Genomic DNA, 20,907 nt, shown 5'->3' with positions numbered 1-20,907 from the left:
TACTTGATAATTAAATATATTTTGGATTTTTTCTACGTTTGATTTATCTGTTGATAAATAACATCAGTGTTTAGCAACTTGAATTTTTACAGTTCTTTGACCTTCATAAATTTAATACAGTGCAAATGTTTTGTACATTGCCAATGAGATTTCAGTTGAGATGCCTGCTGCTTCAATATCAAGAGTCATACATATGTAATCAATCAATCGTCATTGACGAGCATGTGATGCTGGAAAAACACACGGTGGCTCAGTGGTTAGCACTGCTGCCTCACAGCACCAGGGTCCCAGGTTCGATTCCAGCCTTGGGCGACTGTCTGTGTGGAGTTTGCATATTCTCCCTCTGTCTGTGTGGGTTTCCTCTGGGTGTTCCAATTTTCTCTCACATTCCAAAGATGTGCAGGTCAGGTGAATTGGCCATGGTAAATTGCCCGTAGTGTTAGGTGCATTAATCAGAGGGAAATGGGTTTGAGTGGGTTACTCTTAGAGGGTCGGTGTGGACTGGTTGGACCAAAGGGCCTGTTTCCACACTGTAGGGAATCTAATCTAATCTAATCTCACAGCAGGTCATGCAGCATCCTAAGAGATTCTCCTGCTCCTCGGATGCTGCCTGATCTGCTGTGCGTTTCCAGCACCACACTCTCGACTCTGATCTCTAGCATCTGCAGGCCTCACTTTCTCCATATATAATCAATCAGCTGAAAGAGATGTTGGGTGCTTTTGTGGAAGCTTGTTGAAGAGGACAATGTTTGCCACAGTTACAACAAGCCTATTGTCAGTGTGTGCATAATAAAATGCTACTTTGCATTCCTGTGCCACGTTTAAGTGCTTGCATTATGATTAGTGAATTAGTTTGTGAAAGTTTCATTTAAGGAGCACTTACAAAGAGGATCCCATTCTTTTTTCAGGGGAATGCTGTTTTGTTTGTTTTTAAAAAAAGAAAATAAAGCCGCATTTGGTAGTGTATTAGAATCATAGGATCTCTGCAGTGTGGAAACGGGCCATTTGGCCCATCAAGTCCACACAGACCCTCCGAAGAAGTTCCCACCCAGACCTACCCGATCCTAGCAACCCTGCATTTCCCATGACCGGTTCACCTGATGTTTTAAAAAATTCTCAAGGTCAAGGACCAGGCTCGCAGGAAAGTAGTCTGACACAGAACAAACAGCCAAGAGGCGAGTCTGCTAGAATATAAGTGTTTTATTCCCCGCAGCGTCGCCACAACCAGGTCTCGTACTTACAACGGGTCTGGTTTATACTCACTCTACGTGTTACCAGAACTGGGAGCCGTCAGTTCTCGTAGAGCGGTTGCCAACAACCCACGCTCGGCGGTTAAACGCAACCCCGGAGCAGACTCTACCGAACTGGAGACTTTTCCAGCTGATATACTCTTTTCGAGATCTAAACATTCATGTGAACAGCAGAGCAAGGCTGAAAAACACATTCCATTCTGGTCACATACAGATAAGAAGATTCACACGGGAAGGTGTGTAATAAGATTCACACGGGACTAAGCGACACCTTCCATTTTCGGTTAGATTCACACATGTATTGGGACACAATTTTAACCCTTTCAGCACATTCCACTGCTTGGCCCAATACATGTGTTACATTATGATTCACACATGTATTGGGACATTAATTTTACACCACATTCCACTGCTTGGCCCAATACAGGTGTTACATTATGAGCACACATGTATTGGGACACACCACATTCCACTGCTTGGCCCAATACATGTGTTACATTATGCCCATATGTATTCTTTCTAACAAGCGCCTACGTACACGCCAAATATACAAGCAAGTCAGGACATTACAGCATGTTAAAATCACCAGGACCGCTACCAGGATCGACAAGGGTGGGAACAGGAATGTCCCCGCAGTGGAGGACATACCACTCAATATGTCCCACCAATGATGAGCTGACTCCACGTCCACTACACGGGCAGCATGTACTACCTCCTGTCCATGTATAAAGGTAGACACCGTAACCTTGGTGACATTGGTTTGATGCTTTCGTAATATCTGCTTAAGCTCCTCGGATCGGTCCAATGCTCGCTTAAACCGATCCAGGGAAATGTTCCAAGGATTCATCAGCACTTTCCACTGCACCTTGGTAAAGTGGCGAGCACTGCTATAAGTAGTCAACAAATAGGTCTGATTCTGCCAGTGCCACTGATAGACATTTGAGAGGCATCCCGAGAACGGTGCTGAGGGAAGCATAGGATGTGGATTATTGGTAGCCACACAGAGCGTGTGTGGCCCAATCTGCCACATCATGTTCCTTGGAGTTTCAACAGTCCATTCGCACAGGGCCGTTCCCTTAGTCAAGCAAGGGTCCCGATACCTGTCCATCAGTAGGCAAGTTTTCCCCTGATCAGTCTGTTCACAAGCGGACAGATCATAGGTAATATTGGTATCTGGGCTAAACCACTGTCCCCTTGTCTTCAGAAAATAATATCCAGAAGATGTAATCACTGGTAATACATAATATCGACAGACCGTAACAGTGTGGGTTACATTCATGGTAACAAAGTATCCGTTACACATAGTTGCGTTACACCATGTTCGTTCTGGATGGGTTATCATCCACAATTTCTCAGATACATTCCATATTCCCCTCCACGCTTGTACATTGGGGGATGTTACCACACGCAAAAAGCGTTCTTTCTGTATTTGAGCATGCAACATTTGAATATGACAGGCAGTCCAATTTAACTGAGCCGTAATGTTCTCAAACAGTTCCTGAGTGGCACCCCAGACATCCAGTTCCCATTGCAGAGATCGTATCATTATTTCAGCTGTCTCTCCTTGAGTCATCATTACGGATGGCATCCACCTTCCAATAGTATGTAGTCCTTGTGAGGTGGCCTGTCCCGTGTTAGATAATTTAGTACGGGTTACCTCAGAGTCAATGGCATTCGAGATACTCATAACAGTTCCTGCGCCTCCCAGCAGGGTGTCGTACCACGCTCGTCGCCGCCTCTTGGTATGACACTCGGGTATGAGGGGCAACTGTACCCGCCAATGAACATCAGTGTGCAGTACCGCCCGGGCCATCTGTTGACAAGTTGACATAATAGGGGCCAACTGTGTTCGATGCGACCGCACGCCCCCGTGGCACCCCTCTTCGGTGCTGGCCCGCCCCGCGTGGGGTTTAATAACGCCTCAGACGGGGCGTTCGTCGAGGGCAGTACCATTATTAACCACATGAATCGATGACGATTCCGAATATCGGTGGCATTGCGCAGCCACAGATCTTCCCCCCGAGCTGTGACGCTCCAATGAGTCCCCGTTGTCCCGCATGTCTGGGTGCGTCGGTCCCACAAACACGTCTTGACTTGGGCATTTACCACCAGGGTGCAATTAGGCGGTATGAACGATATGTCATATTTTTCCCCATCCCGGCGCATGTAGCACTGTGCACACGTGTACAATTGACAGTCGCTGGTGAGAGTCAGAACAACGCACTGCTGACTGGGTTCACATGTAAAATTGTCCTGCGTCCGTCACTGGCTACTGGCCTCCCACCGCACCTCATGGCGGGCGACCGGTACCAGCGTCCAGGCCGTGATACCGATGCCCTGGAGTGGCCATCCGATCGCGAACATCGCCAATAGGAGTCGCAATCCCCATGACCACCCCATGTTCAAGGCGGAGGGCCAGCCTGCGGGTGCATAGCAATTACAACATTATTTAGGTCTCACGTAAGTAGCACTGGTTCGCCGGGACGTTTGCCCAGGTCGGGTCCCCGGGGTACATAATGGTGACCAGACTGTCCTTCCCCTGTGCTATGATTTCGGCCGGCCTGGGGGGGCCGGTCGTCTGGCGCACCCATACCTTGGCCCCCTTAGTGTCAGTAGACCCAAATCCCCCCGTCCCACGCTCAGTAACCGTAACGGGAGCTCCCGTCTCTTCCACCGTTGTAAGGTTACATGGCTTAATGACCAATTGCGCTATTCTGTCCCCCTTCTGTATCACGTAAGGTTCAGCAGTGATGTTGACCAGGACCACCCCCAACTCCCCTTGGTAGTCCGCGTCAATTACGCCTGCCATCACATCAATCCCCTTTAGTGACAGTCCCGACCGTGGGAGGATATGCCCATAGGTTCCAGGGGGACAAATCAATCCTAATCCGGTCTTAATCACCGTAGGTTTCTGTTGGATCAAAGTCTGGGCAGTTAGTGCTCGTAGGTCCAGTCCAGCCGAAGCCGGCGTGGCCCTTACGGGAATGTCAGCTTCCTCAGCGAATTTCCACATTTTAATAGGCTGAGTCTTTGGGGTATCACATACTCGTATCATCCTATTCAAGGGTGTTACCCCATTTCCTAATGGGCGGTTATTAATTTGTTTCACCACCCGAATTAGTTGCTTCTTCCAACCTGTTAAGTCATTGCAACCTCCTGCTTTTCGTAGTGAGGACTTCAGAAGCCCATTCATTCGTTCTATAAGTCCCGCAGCTTGTGGGTGATAGGGTACATGATAAACCCATTCCACGTGGTTATCGTGACACCACTGCTTTACCACCCTTCCTGTGAAATGGGAGCCATTGTCACTCTGGACCTGTATGGGCAATCCATAAAATTGTTCAATCAAATCTAAACATCGCAAGGTAGCCTGTTGATTGTTGTGACGACAGGGATGGGCTACCAAAACCCCAGACATAGTGTCCACAGCTGTACATATGTGGTTACATCCTTGTGAGGAGGGTAAGGGACCCACAAAGTCCATTTGCCAGCTCTGTCCCGGACCATCCCCCCGATGGATATGTCCCATCATGTGTTGGGGCAATCCCTGCCGCTGATGTTGACACTGCTCACACTGGTTTACTGCAGTCTTAACATCATCTACCATAAGATCTATTCCTCGGTCTCGAGCCCATTGCAAGGTTCCTTGCACTCCCCAGTGCCCAGCCTTAAGGTGTGCCCATCTAGCTAGGTCCACTGAGGTGCCCCTTTGCACAATCATGGTTCGGACGATACCATCCACATATCGGTTATGTAGAGCTTCCACATCATTTCGAGATGTATGGGCATCTACGTGGGTGATGTATATGACCAGGTATTGAGCTTTCTCCCATATATCTTCCCATAACTGTTTACCCCATACTTCCCTATTCTGGATCATCCACTGATTGGCCTGCCAAGTTGGCATCCATTGTGTCATGCCGTTAACCACTGACCACGAGTCAGAGAACAAACAAACTCCCATGACCCCTGCTTGCATGACTACCATATGCACTGCTTTTAATTCTGCCCACTGACTACTTTTTCCCTCCCCTAATTCTTCTAGGGTAGTGCCTTGTTTTGGGTTAAAGGCGGCAGCTTTCCATCTACGCTGTCCCGCTTTCCATTGGGCTGACCCATCTACGAACCAAGCCGTGGCTTGTTCATCTGGGGTCAGTTCATCATACCGTTTTCCCATCTTAACGGGTGATTCCTTGTATTCAATCACCTCAAACCGTTTTTCCCCTTCCTCAGGGGCCTCCGCCACTTGCTCATGTAGGACTGACACTCCTTTCTGTCCAGTCCGCACTCTCTCCGACACATACCATTTCCATTTAATGATGCTGCTCTCTTGGGCAGTTCCTATTCGGTGGGTAGTGGGGTCACTAAGTACCCACGGAAGAATAGGGATAGCTGTTCTCATGATCACTTCATGTCCAATGGTCAGGGCTTCGGTTTCCACCAAGCCCCAGTAGCATGCTAATAACTGTTTCTCAAAGGGGGTATACCGTTCCCCTGCCGGGGGTAATTTTCGGGACCAAAATCCCAATGGCTTACGGGTTCTTCCCTGTTTTTGCCATAAGCTCCAATTGGCATAATCCCCCTGTGCTGAGACTTGCAGTTCTACAGGTCCTGACTGTATCTTTCCCAAGGATACAGCTTGCTGTATCGCTTGCTTGGCCATTTCAAATGCAGTTTGATGGACCTCCGTCCATTCGAACGCTGCCTTTTTCCTCGTAACTCGATACAAAGGTTTTAAAATTTGTCCTAAATGGGGAATATGCTGTCTCCAGAATCCGAATAACCCAATAAATTGCTGCACGTCCTTCTGGGTGTGAGGGACGGCAAAGACCTGAATCTTATTTTTAGCTTTCGCAGTGATTTCCCTTTCCCCCTTGTTCCACACGATTCCTAAGAATTTTACCGTTTGTGAGGGACCCTGGATTTTGGCTGGGTTGATCTCCCACCCATATCCTCGCATATGTTGAACCAGTTGGTCCAGCAATTCCTGAACCTGCTTCTGACTTGTCCCCTGTATCATCATATCGTCAATATAGTGCGAGATCATCACTTCGTCAGGCACTTTAAAGGCAGCCAAGTGTTCTGCAACTATCCGGTGGCAGATAGTAGGGCTATGCAGATATCCTTGGGGCAATCGCGTGAACGTGAATTGTCTACCCTCCCAAGTGAATGCGAACTGTTCCTGCCTATCTTTGGGAATAGGAATTGTGAAGAAGGCCAAATCAATTACTCCGTACCACACCCCTGGATGATGTTGGATTCGTCCTATAATAGTGACGGCATCCGGGACCGCTGCCGTCAAGGCCGGAGTGTGACGGTTTAGTTGCCGATAATCTACCGTCATCCGCCATGACCCATCGGCTTTATGTACGGGCCATAAGGGGTTATTCCACGCCGTGGTGCATGTCCTAAGCACTCCCGCTTCCAAATAATCCTTAATTGTGGCGGATATTTCTTTATGTCCGCCGGGAATCCTATACTGTCTAAGACTTATTACGCGATCGGCGATCGGGATGGGGAAGGGGTCCATTTTAACCTTTCCCACTAACACCGTCCTACAGCGCAAAGCCATTTTCGTGATTCCAAATTCAAACTTCCCTTGTTGGAGGTGAAGTGTTAAACCGGCCAGAATGTCCATTCCCAGGATCCATTCTCTAACTGGTGTAATGATAATTGAATAAGTTTTAATGGGCATTGTACCTATCTTTAGGTGCAATTGTACTGTTTTTCCTTCAATCAGATTACCTCCCAGCCCAACAAGCGTGACTGGGGTTCCTTTAAATTTATGGGGCGTCCCATAGATTAAGGTGGCCTCCGCCCCTGTGTCCACTAGAGCCATAACGGTTTGGACGGATTTGCGCCAATAGATAGTCAATGATACATGAGGTCGAATGTCGTCTGCTGACCATTGGCTCGTTCGTGGGCAAACCCTTGGGGCTTGGCCCGATTCCTATTGTTCCTCCCATTCATCTTCCCCAGACAGCACTGGGTAAAGACGTTTGCCTCGCCCTTCTTTGTTCTTGCCTTTCTTACTAGGTTTCCGGCCACGCCTATCCACTTTATAACACCCTCGGAGGGGAGGCCGTACCTCCTCCTCCTCCTCGTCCTCCGAGGATTCCCACCGCTGGGAAGTGGAAGTTCTACCCCTTCGAGGCTCATTAACAACCGGACCCCGTGTCTGACATTTTTGTGTTAGTAATTCCACTAGGTCTTCCATAGTGGGTCGGGACTCCGTCTCTACCCGGGACACCTTCAGTCCCTTTCGTCTGCATAAGTCTTTTAATTCCGGTGTAGGTAGGCCATCAATCTCCGATGCTGGGACCTGCGCCCGTATCAAAGCTTGCCACAAAGCACGCCGTGAGGGGCCTTGGTTACTTCCTTGATTAGGGTTTACTTTTCCCCCTGCCCGAGCCTCAGGGCGACGCCCCTCCGTGCCCCCCTGAGAAGCACGGGTTGTGGGTCCCCAATCCCCCAAACCACCCATCTCCCTCATCATACTACGGGCATCTCCTAGGGTTTCTCCCCGTCCACTCAACATTATGGTTAATAACAGTGGTTTATAATGGGGGGGGCAGTCTTCACTAGGTGGTCTCTAGTCTGTCTACTAACATTTGTGTTATCTACCTCGTCCAGCACTCCCAGCAACAGGGCATCCCGCACACACAAACGGGTTAGCCTCTGAACCCCTTCCTTAATTGTTGTCCAAGTTCCTTCCAAGGGGGGCCAATCGGACGGGAAGGGATACATCCCAAATAAGGTCCCCATACTGCGATCTATTACCATATCCTTGGCTTGTCTGCGGTACCCCAGATCTATGGCAGCATCCTTTGCTAATCCACCAAACTTGGGAGCATCCTGATAGTCTACCTGCACTTGTTGCCCCCCCTTCCTCAAGGAGCCGAATTAGCCATAGCTCTAACGGCTCCCCAGGATTACGTCGGGTTTTCTGGGTGATAAACAGCACCTCATCGGTAGTGAAGTCTTCCGTTAATTCAGAGAATTCTGCAGGAGGCTGAGCCCGCGGTAATTCATGCATAATTGCCTCCCCTTGTTCATTCCGTATAGGGTTTCCTTCCTCATCTAACATTACCTCCCGTTGCACTGGGAGACGTCTCTGAACCTGCTTTCTCCTAACCACTGGTTTAGCTTGGAGTACGGGTGGGTCCTCTTCGTACTGATCATCTGAATCTCCCCAAATGTTCCCATCCCAATGATCGATATCCCACCGATCCCCGTTATTTAACTGGGCTACAAACGCCCGTACTTGTACTGGGTCCGGGGTTCGAGGGACCTTCCTTTTCTCTTTCCGTTTCTTAGCAGACAGATACATAATAGTTCGTCCTGCTAGTTCAGTTAATGCTGTCAATTCAGCTTTTAACTTCATAATTTCCTGCCTCAACATAGAGGCATCTCCCGAACTGAGTCCCTACTCATGTTTCAGGAGGGCTAATTCTGCTTCAGCTTTTTGGCGCTTGTCTGACTGTTGTCTACAAGCCGCCGCACAGGCCCACTCCAGGCAAGGGGATCTTCGGCAGGACTGGGATCCTCTCAAGGGTGGACAGCAGCGACCCTGGGGTTCCTACGCCCTCGGCCTCCCAGTTCTCCGGTCGCCCCCCACCATTTCTCAAACAAATTGCCACGCCATGCCACGGTCCATGCCATCCCGGGACGGTCGGGACCTCCACAGTTTGTTCCTCTGGTTTCTTAGCCTTTTTCCAAAACATTGTTCTGTATCAAAATCTTTCCTCAATTGCGATTGATCCTGCCGACTACGCCAAAATGTTTTAAAAAATTCTCAAGGTCAAGGACCAGGCTCGCAGGAAAGTAGTCTGACACAGAATAAACAGCCAAGAGGCGAGTCTGCTAGAATATAAGTGTTTTATTCCCCGCAGCATCGCCACAACCAGGTCTCGTACTTACAACAGGTCTGGTTTATACTCACTCTACGTGTTACCGGAACTGGGAGCCGTCAGTTCTCGTAGAGCGGTTGCCAACAACCCACGCTCGGCGGTTAAACGCAACCCCGGAGCAGACTCTACCGAACTGGAGACTTTTCCAGCTGATATACTCTTTTCGAGATCTAAACATTCATGTGAACAGCAGAGCAAGGCTGAAAAACACATTCCATTCTGGTCACATACAGATAAGAAGATTCACACGGGAAGGTGTGTAATAAGATTCACACGGGACTAAGCGACACCTTCCATTTTCGGTTAGATTCACACATGTATTGGGACACAATTTTAACCCTTTCAGCACATTCCACTGCTTGGCCCAATACATGTGTTACATTATGATTCACACATGTATTGGGACATAATTTTACACCACACCTGACCTGCTCATCATTGGACTGAGAGGAAATCTGATCTCTCGGTGGAAACCCACACAGGCACTAGGAGAATGTGCAAACCCCACAAAGGCAGTCATCCGAGAGTGAAATCGCACCTGGGTCCCTGGCGCTGTGAGGCAGCAGCTCTAACCACTGAGCCACTGTGCCACCCTCTTCTATTAGAGATTAAAATCCTATCAAATAACTATTTGAAAAGGTTGATAAATCCAAGAATACAATTCATATACAAAGAAAATTACATAAAAATTTTAAAGAATTTTAAAACTGAGTGAACAGTTTCTGGAAGCTTATATTTAGGATTTCATATTTGAGTGGCCAGGTTGGTTGTAAAGTTTTCTTTCTGGTAAGTTTCTAAATGGATTGCTAGCATGAATAAACTTGTGTCAACAGAATGATGATAATCCTATGTTGAATATTGACCATATGATTGTTGATGTTACGAATCTTAATGTCATTCTGCTGCTTGTGTTTATCAGCCAGCTTGATGACCTTCTGTCATCGCACAGTGTAAAATATTGTTCCCCTTTACTTTGCAAATGTCCTTCTGCTATAACGCTTTAACGAGACATGTTTTATTCAATAGTGCTCGAATTGGGAAAGAACTTGAATTTGACAAAGGGGATGCTATGCACAGGATTTAGAAACAATTATTTTCCATACTATGCTAATTTTTTCGAGTGAATTTCATGTGGAGATGAATTATACTGTCAAATTGTAGTGGAGTTTAATACATATTTTCAATTGCCAAAATAGCAAGATATAAAAGATCAGGTAATTGTGTGATACTTTCTGGACTTCGTAAAGTTCCATTGGTCGGTTCCAACCTTTTCTGGTTTTATTCCCTTATTCTATCTTCAATATATCCTAATATAGACATATTCACTAAATATACTTTATAGATACCATCACCATCTCGGAGTGTGAGCTGTCTGACTGGCAGGAGAGACAAGAAGGGATGACTGTAGGTCCCACAAAGTCTCTTGGTATCAGGTCAAACATGAGTAAAGAAACCAGCTGCTGATTTTCCCCATTCTCCCCTCACCTTCAGCTGATAAATCAGTACTCCTTCTTGAACACTAATTGTAAATAGCACTGTGGGTGACAACAGCACAGAATATACTCTGTACTCTGATACATGGACTTCCATGTCCATCACAAGGAATAGCTTATAGCACCACGACCGACCCACCCACCCAATTACCTGACCAGAAAATGTCCAGACTGGGCCTGTGCCTGTGGTAAGTGATGAGGAGACCAAGAGCACTGTGTGCCATCAGCTGCAAAATTCTATTCGAGCACAGTCTGTAATCTCATGCCCAGTAAATTCTCCACTCTACCATTGCCGTCAAACTAAGGTTCAATGAAGGGTACTGAGAGAAAGTGAGAACTGCAGATGCTGGAGATCAGAGTTGAAAAGTGTTGTGTTGGGAAAGACACATTCAGCATTTCTGGCTGAAGTTAATTGCAAATATTTCAGACTTGTCTTTTGCACTGATATGCTGGGCTCCCAGTCATTGAAGATGTGAATACTTATGGAGCCTCTTCTCCTAATTGCTTGTCTAATTGTCTACTACTATTCATGATTGGAAGTGGCAAGACTCCAATATGTTGGCATGGATTGCTTATCCCCACCTATCACACACGCTACTTGACATGTAAAAGTAGTCGTATTGTATCTTCATTACATTGACATTCCTAAGTATCTCTCATTGAAGCCTCTGGTATGCTCCCTGTACTCTTCATTGATGTAGAAAAGTGTGGTGCTGGAAAAACACAGCAGGTCAGGTAGCATACAAGGAGCAGGAGAGTGTGTTTCAGGCAAAAGCTCTTTGGAAGATTATAAAGTTACTAGCTAGACTTAGACTATAGCGATTAATCAAATGTATTAAGTAATAACATAAATTAATACTGGCAATAATATGTTTTCTCAGTAGTAAGTTTGGCTACTTGTCATGTCGTAATTCCTGCACTGGTCTACAATTTCTTTTTCATAGGATAGGTCTTTTAATTTTCCCACTGTTTTGGAACTTGTCAGGTGAAATTTTTTTCTCCTTGAAGGTTTCACGCCAGTTGCCCCCTTTTAACTTGAGCAAGTTGACAAAAAACCTTTGAAAAACATGTAACTGGGCCTGACCATGTAAATAGCAATGACATTTCTAGAAATCTGTAAATCAGACACAGATTGAATAAAGCTACCAAAAGTCATTTGCATTTGACTGGAGTCTTGTCTTGGACTTCAGGTGAAGGCAACAACCTTAAGATAGATAATCACTTATGTATTGTGACAGACTCGTTTTTTAAAAAAAGACTAACACCATGCTAGTTCTCTTCAAGGTGTAATGTTTCTATAACTCCTATTTTAAAATCAATGTTTTAAAATCAATTTGAGTAAAGAAACCAGCTGCTGATTTTACCCATTCTGCCCTCAGCTTCAGCTGATAAATCAGTACTCCTTCTTGAACACCTGTTTTAAAATCATGTTTTAAAATCAATTCAATGTTTTATGAGTTGAATCCAAAGTTATCATCGCAAGTCATTAGTTTCCATACCTAGCTCGCATTTTACGCAGTGCTAAACTGACAGACATTTTATGTCACACTGATCTTTGCCAATTTTATAATACTGTGATTTTGGTGGTCTGGGATTCATAAGAACTGGAGCTGAGAAAGTGTTAGCAATTCTCTTTGTTCGGAATCTCAAGCTATTTTGTGATATTTACACACGAGCACCAGTCATTACTGACAAGCAAGCGTTGCGATGAATATTTGAAAGGGTAGAACAATGGCTGCCATGTGGCACTTGGAACAATGTACACATGAAATCCAATAAAGAAATAGAAAAGAAGTGTTGACAGGTCCTTGGGAGGTGATCAACCACACTGCAGCAGTCAGGAAAGATAGTAATATAGAGGCTGCTCAACTGTTAGGTCCTGCAGCATTGTCTCATATTGAGTCCCATGAGATCTAATTACCGCAGCTTCAGCTGTAGTCCGACAGTGCACTTTCTGCTCTGTCCACTGCTTAGTTTAAGAAGCCAATTATCTTCAGCTTTGATATACAGTTGGTGAGCTGTGACTGAAATAGAAACTTCAATAACTCTTCCTTCCAACATTTGTCACATCGTGCTTTGCTTCTACAAAAAAATGCAGTCCAGAAGGGAAAGCACAATTAAATGAACTTGTTATTCTGACCTTTACCTTTCATGTGCCTGGCAAGCATTTGGATCAGTGACCCAGAGCTCAAATCACTATACAAGTCAACCTTCAAAACTAGCAAAAGCTAATCAGCGGCTTCAAAACAAAACTAACCGGAATGTCCCTGATACACGAAATCGAGTAATTACTTGGATTATGCATCTCATACAGTCACTTAAAGCAGCACTCCATCTGTTGAAGGCTGGGAACTTATCGACGTGAGAGGCTGATGGTCAAACCAGTTATGGAAAGCACAAAATAAGCATTGCACTTCAAATTCAATCAGGGAATTTGTCTCTTGGAAATATTTGCAATTTTTAGATAATATGCGATGCTTTCTGATACATTTTAAATACACTTATAATGAATCGCTTATTCATCTTAAACAGAAGGAACCAATTTTTGTCACTTCAACTGACCATTACAGAGCCAAATGTTAGGTCTTCAGCCCCTCCACCAGGGCTGACTGTCTCAATCATTGCTACAGTTTAATTTACAGGGGCACTCTTTCCCTAGATGCATGGATCACATGGATAATGGAACCAGATAAAACTTCTTTTAACAGGGACGTTCCCATCATTAACTCATCAGAGGTTTACTGCATAGGAACAGGACCTTTGGCCCAACTTGCTCATGCTGCACAGTTTTCACAATTTAAATTAGTCCAATTTGCCCCCATTTAGTCCATATCTCTCCATACCTATCCCATTCATGTACTTGCCTAAATGTTTCTTAAATGACAAAATTGTACTCACTTTCACCACAATCTCTGACAGCCAGTTCCAGACACTTGCCACCCTTTGTGTGAAAAGATTGTCCCTCTGGACCTTTTTGTACCTCTCTCCTCTCACCTTAAACCAATGACCTCCAGTTTTAGACTCCCCTACCATGGGGAAAAGCTGTTGACAATCTACCTTATCTTTACCCCTCGTGATTGTATAGAGAGTCTATGAGGTTACCCCTCAGTCTCCTCCGCTCCAGTTAAAAAATAATCTCAAGCTTTCCAACCTCCTCTTATAACTCCTTCCAGTCCAGATAGCATCCTAGTAAATCTTTTCTCCATTCTTTCTTAGTTTAATAGTATCTCTTCAAGTGTAGGGCAAGCAGATCTGAACACTGTACTCCAAACATGGCCTCACCAACATCTTGTACAGCTGCAACAAGGCATCCCAACTGCTATACTCAGTGTGCTGACCGATGAAAGTCAGCATGCTGAAAGCTGCCTTCACCACCCTGTCTACCTGTGGCTCAATTTTCAAGCGGCTATGCATATGTATCCCTACACCTTTGTTCTATAACACTCCCCAGGTCCCTACCATTGACAATGTGCGTTCTGCCCTGATTTGCCTCACCAAAATGCAACATCTTGCATTTATCTAAATTAAACTCCATCTGCCATTGCTCAGCATACTGGCTCAGTTGATCAAGATCTCAATGCATTTTGAGATAACCTTCCCAGGTGAAGCAAGGAGTGTTTTAGAACAAAGATGTAGGGATACATGTTCATAGCTGCTTAAAAATTGAGCCACAGGTAGGCTTTCAGCATGCTGACTTTCATCGGTCAGCACACTGAGTATAGGAGTTGGGATGCCTTATTGCAGCTGTACAAGATGTTGGTGAGGCCATGGAGTACTGTGTTCAGATCTGCTTGCCCTACACTTGAAGAGATACTATTAAACTAGAAAGAATGTAGAAAGGATTTACTAGGATGCTACCTGGACTGGAAGGAGTTATAAGAAGAGGTTGGATATCTTGAGTTTTTTTTGGGGAGGAGACTGAGGGGTAACCTTATAGACTCTGTATATAATCACGAGGGGTATAGATAAGGTAGATTGTCTACAGCTTTTCCCCATGGTAGGGGAGTCTAAAACTGGAGGTCATTGGTTTAAGGTGAGAGGAGAGAGGCAAATTCCCTGATTGAATTTGAAGTACAATGCTTATTTTGTGCTTTCCATAACTGATTTGGCCATCAGCCTCTCATGTCGCTAAATTCCCAGCCTTCAACAGATGGAGTGCTGCTTTAAGTGACTGTATGAGATGCATAATCCAAGTAATTACTTGATTTCGTGTGTCAGGGTCATTCAGATTAGTTTAGAAGGCACTCTCATTCCCATTCAACCATTCAATAAGGTGCTCCTTATTGTTTAGGATTCCTACTGGCAACTGGCTTTTCTTTATACACTAGACCACTGCTCTGAGTTTCTTCTTTCCACCTCCTTCCATGTACCTTCAGTGCCACCTTTCCCTCTACTGTCATTTCATTTTAGTTTTCTTTGAAATAAAGTGTTATTTCCCCCTTAGAGCGAACCATTCTCTCCTTTCCCTTATTAGCAATTTAGCTCCTTGTCAATGCAATAATTTTCACTTTCGCTGTCTTCATCTTCCTTTCCCTCTCACTAACTCTCCCAGTATATTCTCTCCACACTCCAGTCTGAGCAAGTCTGAATGTTCTCCTATGTGACATGATTGTGGTACATCACATGACATCAGCTTGTAGTTCAACAGGTTTATTTGAAACAGGAAGTTTTCAGAGTCCCTGCTGCTTCCTCGGGCAGCTAGTGAGCGAGAAGACATCGGACACAGAATTTATTGTAAAAGATCAAAGGGTCATACAACTTAGGCAAATGTATTGAACAATCCTAGATGGTTATTAAGTCTTTAATCAGGTTTTTTTTTAAACTCATTCACATAAGTTGTTATGACCCTTTTGATCTTTTACTACAACTTCTGTGACCAAAGCATTCTCTCTCACCAGCTGCCTGAGGAAGAAACAATAAAATCTGCATTGGTCCTTTACTGTGAACCTCTGCAGTGTACGTGCTGTAGGTTGACCCATAGTCCCCTTGGGGAATGAATTCCAGGATTTGACCCAGTGACACTGAATGATATACTTCCAAGTTGGGATGATTTGTGGCTTGGTGGGAAATTTGTAGGCAATGGTGTCTCCATGTACATGCTGCCCTTTTCCTTCTAGATAGAAGTGTTTGTGGGCTTTGAAGGTGCTGTGCAATGATCTTTGGTTAATTTGTACAGTGCCTATTGTAGTAGTGGTGGAGAGAGTGAGTGTTTGTAGATATGATGCCAATCAAGTAGACTGTTGTGTCCAGGCTGATATTGAGCTACTTGAATATTGTTCGAGCTGCATCCATCCAAGCAAGTGGGGAGTATTCCATCACACTCCTGACTTGTGCCTTGTAGATGGTGGACAAGCTTGGGGATTCAAAAGGTGAGTTACTTGCTGTAGTGTTCCTACCCTTTGACATGCTCTTGTAGCCACTGTATTTATATAGTGAGTCCAGTTGAGATTCTAGTCAATGATAACTCCCAGGATATTGATATTAGGAGGGATTCACTGATATATCCTGTTATTTCTATTCTGAGTTGTATTTGGCACTGATAGAAATCCTGAGAACATTACCTTTTGAGGTACTAATTTTTCACTTCCTAAGACCAAACAGTCCAGTGAACGCTAAAAAGATTATGGGGAAACGCTACATACCAACACATGTTTAGAAAAAGCTAAGCTCCCAGTGAAGTAAACACAATTAACGCTTTGAAAGAAAAATAGAGGGGTTGAATAGAGGAAGTCAAGTCATGGTCTCCCCATAAAGGAGTAGAGGGAGCCCCTGTCACCTCTCCAGCACAAAAATGACATACTTTTCTAGAGAGGTGTGATGATGCCAACTTAGTCAAGTTTGGTTGAGGGTTTCAGGAGGAATGAAGGGGGTCAATGTATCAATGCAAGGAAATGAAATACGAACAGCAGTAAGCCATTCAGCCCTTCAAGCCTGCTTCATCTTTCAGTAAGATCATAGCTGATTTATTTCTGTTCCAAAGTCCATATTTCCATCAATCCCTCATAATCTTTGATTCTTGAATGGAATAGGAATCAATCCACCACACCTTTTAAAAATATTTAAAAAAATTCCCCTATCTCTGCTCTAAGACCGTGACCCTTGTTTTAAAATGGCTCCAAGAGTTGAAATTACTGTTTCAACACTACTCCATAGTTCATGGTATGAGGAGTGGGAGGAGAATCATTCCTGAAGATGATCAGATCTGTAGAAGTGAAACAAAGTGAGGACAGTACTGGGGAGCAGAGGAGAGTCCACAGAGGATATGCGGTCCATATGTGGTCAACCACAGAAGCAATCGATCAGCTGGGCCTAGAATAGAAATTTCATGCATTATGCCTTGCTGTTAGAGGGTGCTTTGGTGTGGATTAGCTGCCATGTTTCCTTACAACAGTGATTACAGTTCAGAAGTTCTTCATTATCTATAAAAGACTGGGGCTATGAAAGGCACAATGCAGAAGTATTAATTATGTTCTTAAAGAGCTTCCCTCCTCTGGAATTCTAGATAAATTTTCCAGATGATTGGAATATAGCTTGAACAACGTAGATTAAAAAGGAATGACTATAATTTTGTCATTAATGTCTCTTCACAAAATGAGTTATGGGCAGAAGCAAACAATAAAATCTGCATTGGTCCTTTACTGTGAACCAGACTAGTAAAACACACATGTGTAATTGGAGATTCTTAGTGACCTGAGAGGCAGGTCATACTCACCCAGAGGCAATATGGTATCTTGTTTTGCACAAATTGGCTGCCAAAATTCCTAATTACGTTGGGACAAGGAATTTGGTGTGCTACTGATGTCCTTTCCAGATGAGTGTACTGTAGCACTGTTCTCTGTGCTTAGTTAGCATCCACTACTCTGGCAGAACTGCTGCATAAAGAACTTCCAGAGTGGTGGACACATGAAACTAAGAAAGGTAGTGGTGCAGTGGTAATCTCACTGGATTAGTAATCCAGAACTTCAGACACAGATGAACCCCATCATGGCAGATAGTGAAGTCTGAGTCTGTGAAATCTGGAATTATAGCCTAGCAAGCCACTCAGTTTAGTAGCAAGAGATGGTCAACAAACGCTTTTCTTGACAGCGATGCTCATATCCCATGAAAGACTATAGGGTAAAAACTTTTTTAAAAATAACAATAGGGCATTAAGACATGCTAAATTCAACCACAGTGACCTGAATATGCCAGACGAGAGATTTGCGAGTCTTGGAACTTGTTTTAATAACTGGTACTTTTTCCCTTGATCTTTAAGAATTCTGTGCTCATCAAGCTGTAATTCCATTTTTCACATTTCCCGTACTTTCAGTCTCGAGCATTGTACCATTCTGGCATTTTTGCCTTGTTTCCTGCAATGACCCACTGCAGGTTGGATTGGGAATTCCCAAATCTTCTTTCCCCTGGTAACCTTGCAGTCAAAATTTCTGGACTCGATTTGAACCCAAGATTGAGGTCAGATCAGTTTTGTGACTTAGTTTATTTATTTTTGGTTTTATCTCAGTTTCTTGAAAATTCAGAAAATCATAATTATCGACGAGGAAAGCTGCTCAGCCATCTTGGTTCACTTTTGATTCCATCAATGCTTTTGGTTTGACTACTGTGCATTGGGCTTCTGAAATTAAGACTCTGCAAGAGAAATAGTGCTATTGTTAACCTGTCCCTGGATTATTTGCTTCAGTACTCTCTCCACAACCCTGACATAATTCATCTTAACAAATAGTAGCTATTTTTTATTTTTAAGCCAATTTCTTATCTAGTTTCAGACTTTATTCAGAATCCCCACAGCTTTGAGTATAACTGATGAACTTTAATGTGGGGCTTTGCCAAATGCCTTTTGGAAGTCTGCATACGCTGTGAAGCACAGATCATGGCACAGTTTAATGGCCACTTCCCCAACAAAGTGAAGGGAAAAGTTCAGCCTTTGTGAAAGACAAAGCCTTTTCAAGAAAATCATTAAAGATATTTCATGTGACAATGATATTTTAAATTTAATCACATGATTAATATTTTTGTGCAATGCAAATATTTTTATCTTGCAAGTTTTAATGTGTATAAGAAACATGATAATTATAATAAATTGTATCACTTGATACCCGCATCCCCTTTCTTTCTCCCAGTCCTACTTCCTTGGAAAAAAACCCCTTTCCCAATTTGCTTACAACTGTTCTTTCATAATTTAGTCTTTGGCTTTCCAGTCATTGTGACATTTCTTCAACTTTGGATCTGCACTAACACACCCATGCCTCCGCGTTCAATGCCCCCATTGAAACCATTGCTTCTTTTCAGCCTGGCCGTTATCCCAGAATGGTCTCTTTCTAAGTGTCCCCTAGTTCTGGGAACACAGACTTGAACGTTTATGGCAAAGTCATTCATTGCCAAATCTGACTGTACCACATAAAGCATGATTAGGTCATCCTCTTTGTCAAACTTCTAACTATTCTAGAGTCAGTCGGACTGGAAAGATATCTCTTGGTTTCTGTTCTTTAATGTAAACTATATTCTTATACTCTCTCTATGCTTCCCTTCTTCATCCTCACTTACAACAAAACATTGTTAGGAGTTTGTGGCTTCTTTGTCATGAACACAGAAACTATTCACTTTCCTTGTATCCATCTAAGTACATCTCCAATGGACTGAACTCCTGATCTGTCAATCCCATTACCTCCAGATTTGCTGATCAATCAACAATACTGCTGTTAGTGAATAATGTTGACAGCTTCCTGTCACTTTCCTTTCAAATCTGCCCTGTTAAGCTTGTCTTATATGTTAAAGTTGGCACCCAGTTTGAAATAAAAACAACTGTCAAAATATATCATCATTTGTCAGAAAGAGTTAAAGACTTCTGTCAGTGCACACAAAAATACAGCAGGGTGCCTTTTAAAGGATGGGGATATAGAGATGGAAGTAAATAAATCTCTTGGAATTTTACAAGCAGAGATTGCAAATTGATATGCCAATGGTTGCTAACTAGTTGCTAGGGTCTTTCCAGGCAGTCCATAGCAACAGAGTTGCTACCCTGGTGACATCATGCTGTAGGCTGGTAGTGTTAAGTCTGAAAATATGTGATGTCTGCCACAGGCTGTGTCTTGTTTCAGATATCTGCAGCCTGGGAGGGAGGTAAGGGGCCAGTTCCACGCGCGCACAGACACACACACATATACACACACACACACACACAGAGGCACCAAATTGCTTGTTTTAACCTAAACACATCAGCATTTTATTTGATATGTGTGTGTTGTAATGCAACAAGTAAGGACTAGAGTCTTGCATGTTAATTTAAAGATAATGCGTATGGTGGAGACATTTTCATCTGTGTACAGAAGGAGGTCTTAAACTTGTGTTTTGTATAGTGACATCATATTATTTCAAGTTCTGCAGTTTGCAATTGAATGAATGCTAGGTGCAGATCTAGTGATTCCCATTCTGTACAATAGACAAGTTCTCTCCACAGGCAGCTAGATGTGTGGTTCTTTCAGTACAGGCCTCTTCTGTGTGCAGCTGCAGTGTTACTCTTCATGTATGATTATTGTCACTACATTTAGTTTTAACATTGCAATACATGAGAAATTGTTTGCTGCTAAGTGGAAAAGCATGAATAACTGAAGGCAGGTGCTGTGCGTTGCTGCTTGCTGTCTGAGGCCTACACAGTCAGGCTTCATCTATAAAAATGAGAGATTTCTTTTGTGTTTATGCAGACTGGTCTACTCCTGCCTTAATGAACAGCAGATTATAAGGATAACAAACAGTAGGAAGTCAGTAAGTGCATGTGTCTCCAGTGTAGCATTTTTAAAATTCTGTATCTTATGAATGATGTTAAAATAGCTGAATCACAAAGATTGACTGTGAGAAAGTCCCTCCTCCCTACCTTTTATCTTAGCCTGCTTGGCACACGTTCCTCATTCCTGAAGAAGGGCTCATGCCTGAAACGTCGATTCTCCTGCTCCTTGGATGCTGCCTGACCTGCTGCACTTTTCCAGCAACACATTTTCAGCTCTGATCTCCAGCATCTGCAGTCCTCACTTTCTCCTATTGAGCTATGTAGCCAAAACAATAGAACGTCCATCAAAAAAGAGGTTGTGATTAAGCTGTGTAGTGTGTAGCAAACCATACATTTAATATTAGTCATCATGAGGCAGTGTAGAGGGGTGTCATTAACCTCATTCCTGCTGATAGGACTCTTAGATCGTGAGAAAAGAATGAAATAATGGAGTCATCAATCTGGAAAGAAAGCATCTGAAAATTGGTCTTATG

At 43.9% G+C, this 20,907-nt stretch overlaps 2 protein-coding genes across 6 annotated transcripts in view; both read left to right on the top strand.

Annotated features, from left to right (window-relative positions):
• The window catches only part of LOC122559133 (testis-expressed protein 264), a 299,939-nt gene that overhangs the window by 96,014 nt on the left and 183,018 nt on the right, over positions 1-20,907 (top strand). The gene's annotated exons all lie outside the window — the stretch shown is intronic.
• Positions 1-20,907, top strand: part of LOC148147993 (E3 SUMO-protein ligase ZBED1-like) — an 86,664-nt gene that overhangs the window by 53,312 nt on the left and 12,445 nt on the right. Inside the window, exon 1 of one of the 4 annotated variants that reach the window (XM_087994534.1) lies at positions 19,747-19,770. The exons of the other annotated variants lie outside the window; for them this stretch is intronic. The gene's annotated coding sequence lies outside the window, so the exon portion shown is untranslated. Of the gene's footprint in view, positions 1-19,746; positions 19,771-20,907 lie in introns of those variants that run through there. 4 annotated transcript variants of the gene reach the window in all.

This window comes from Chiloscyllium plagiosum, unplaced genomic scaffold, assembly GCF_037043375.1.
Source record: "Chiloscyllium plagiosum isolate Xiang-an unplaced genomic scaffold, Cpla_swu_hap1 HiC_scaffold_14, whole genome shotgun sequence".
Classification (NCBI taxonomy): Eukaryota; Metazoa; Chordata; class Chondrichthyes; order Orectolobiformes; family Hemiscylliidae; genus Chiloscyllium; species Chiloscyllium plagiosum.
Note: the sequence above shows the minus strand (reverse complement) of the source record. Positions and strands in the feature narration are given on the sequence as shown.